The sequence below is a fragment of the Physeter macrocephalus genome, chromosome 9 (assembly GCF_002837175.3).
Source record: "Physeter macrocephalus isolate SW-GA chromosome 9, ASM283717v5, whole genome shotgun sequence".
NCBI classification, from domain to species: Eukaryota; Metazoa; Chordata; class Mammalia; order Artiodactyla; family Physeteridae; genus Physeter; species Physeter macrocephalus.
In genome coordinates, this window is record NC_041222.1 from 107,397,124 (window position 1) to 107,400,129 (window position 3,006).

General features: G+C 40.5%; 1 protein-coding gene across 1 annotated transcript in view; it reads right to left on the reverse strand.

The window, feature by feature from the left end:
• ANXA10 (annexin A10) overlaps positions 1–3,006 on the reverse strand; it is a 65,901-nt gene that overhangs the window by 36,173 nt on the left and 26,722 nt on the right. The window lies entirely within an intron of this gene.

Consider the following 3,006-nt stretch of genomic DNA (forward strand, 5'->3'; position numbering starts at 1 on the left):
AGCGGCCATGGCTCACGGGCCCAGCCGCTCCGCGGCACGTGGGATCCTCCCATACTGGGGCGCGAACCCGGTTCCCCTGCATCGGCAGGCGGACGCGCAACCACTGCGCCACCAGGGAAGCCCAATGATGTTGAATTTTATGTTGACTTTGTATCCAGAAAAATTATTGAGCTCTCATAATTTTTAATAATGCTTTTGCTTGATTACCTTGGATTTTGAGATATATTATTAATAATGTCCTCTGAAAATTCAGAGAATTTTGATTTGTTTTTAAGAATCATCGTATCTATTTCTCTTTCTTATCCTATTATATTAGGGGCAGGAATTTCTAGATAATTCCTATCCTATGGTTTAACAGAAAAATCTGGCATGATGAACCATAGCAGTCTTATAGGTTTTTATGATGTACAGTTGATTCTTGTTATTAGTGAAAGGTTTCTACAAAGTCACCGTGAGCATGAATTAGTAAATGCTGAACGACTGCTTCTAGGGGAAATATAGGAAAACTCAGCCGCTAGAAATAGAGGGAAACTCCCTCCACTTCTGTAAAGAAGGTCTACACACACCCTACAGCTCCCATCATATTGGTGGTGAGTGAGGCCTGGGGCAGGTGAGGAGGCCTAGTCTAAATAGCACCCAGTGTTTCACAAAGATTCATTTTGTCTTGTATGCAGCTTTACCATGAGTTAGGCATATAGATTAAAAATAGTTCCCCTTGCCCAGGATCTCATAGGCATGATCTGGAAATTATATATGTTAACTGAGACAAAATAAACACAGTTGTTCCAAGAGTGTGTGGGTAGGGGAAGTAGCTTGTCGCAGTTAGGACTTGGCAAGTGGACTGCACTGTTAGAGATTGTTACCTAAGAGGTACTGCTTTTCCTTGGTGAATTGTTATACAACTTAAGACAATTTTTGTTAAAACTACTCATTTCCATTTGCGTCAGAGAATATTTTTGCTTTCTGATTGTTCTATGTAAAACACAGTAGCCAAGTCAAAAACCAACAAGTGGGACTACATTAAACTCAAAAGCTTCTGCAGAGCAAGAGAAACAATCAACAACGTGAAAAGGCAACCCACAGAATGGGAGAAAATATTTGCAAATGATATACCTGATAAGGAGTTGATATCTGCAATGTGTCAGGAACTCATACAACTCAATATTAAAAAAATAATAATAATAATCTGATTGAAAAAATGGGCAAAGGACCTGAAGAGACATTTTTCCCAAGAAGACGTACAAATGGCCAGGGAGTACATGAAAAGATGCTCAACATCACTAATCATCAGGGAAATGCAAATCAAAACCACAATGAGGCACCACCTTACACCTGTCAGAATGGCCATCATCTGAAAGACAAGAGATAAAAAGTGTTGGTAAGGATGTGGAGAAGAGGGAACCCTCCTGCACTGTTGGTGGGAATGTAAATTGGTGCAACCACTATGCAAAACATTACGGAGGTTCCTCAAAAAATTAAAAATAGAGCTACCATATGATCCAGTAGTTCCCCTCCTGGGTATTTATCCCTAGGAAATGAAATTGCTATCTTGAAGAGTTATCTCCACCCCCATGCTCATGACAGCATTATTCACAATCGCTGAGACATGGAAACCACTTAGGTGTCCATCAACAAAGGAAAGAATACAGAAAATACGGTACACACACAATGGAATATTACTCAGCCACAAGAAGAAGGAAATCCTGCCATTTGTGAGAACGTGGATGAATCTTGAAGGCATTACACTAAGTGAAATAAGACAGAGAAATGCAGATACTGTATGATGTCACATACATGGAATCCAAAATAGCTGAATTCATAGAAACAACCAGGGGCTGGGGGGATGGAGGAAAGGGGGAGATGATGGTCAAAGTGTACAGACTTCCAGTTATAAGAGGAATAAGTTTTGGGGATCTGACATCCGTCATGGTGACTACAGTTAACAATACTGTATTGCATACTTGAAAGTGGCTAAGAGAGTAGAGAGTAAATGTTCTCACCGTAACAATAATGACAAAAATGGTAATTCTGTGATAAACTAACCTTATTGTGTTGACCATTTAGCAAAATATACGTCTATGAAATCATCACATGGTACACTTTAAACTTACACAATGTTATAGGTCATTTGTGTCTCAGCAAAGCCAGAAAAAACCCACAGTAGCCAAGGAAAACATTTGCAATTGTCGCTTTCCATTGCCCTTTGCCAGGGGCATCAGGATGGATAGACTTTGACAGCATCTTGAGCTGTGTTCTTGCTCTGCCACACTAGAGCGGAGGTGTGCCGTCAAACCCAAAACCTCCTGAAATTCTTCAGCCAAAACACTGACAAGCAAAAACCTACAAGGGTCAAAATGAATCTGAATTCTGACCCTGAAATTGTGATGACAGGAAAACTGAAACTGGCACAAAGAAAATTTTTCAGTGAATAGATTGCTCTGATTTATAGTTTTAAAGCAAAAATTATTCTCCTGAAGAAAGAGTTAATCCATAACTGTTCGTTACCCTGTCTCCAGATTTTTCTAGCGATGATTAATATTTTAAAAGGCCATAAGCATTGTGGACTTTTAAAATTGACTTTAGAGCATATTCAAAGTCCTTTATTGTTTTCCTCCAGGGTCCTGCTAGTGGACACACACACACGCACACACAGTATAGCTCGTGTAAAGACAACCTTGTCTTCAAGGCGGAGAGCTTGCTTTCCCATGAAAGGCTTTGTATGTTTCATGCAGAGGTATCCTTTCTGTTGTCAGTGTTTATCTTCCTGCTCACCAGAAGTCTTCTTATGACAGGTTGGATGTTTAACAGCTCCATATCATATCTTAAAGATTAAATCTTTTTTTTTAAAAGAACTCAACAATTTCCCGCTTCTCTCTACATTTCTTTCCTAAACTCTAGTTCATTCACTGAACATGCACTTACAAGCACCTGACCCAGCCTCCTACCCTGGGAGCTCAGAGGCCAGTCAGCAGGTGACAGGGGTGGGCCGGGGGATGGGGGGGTGGG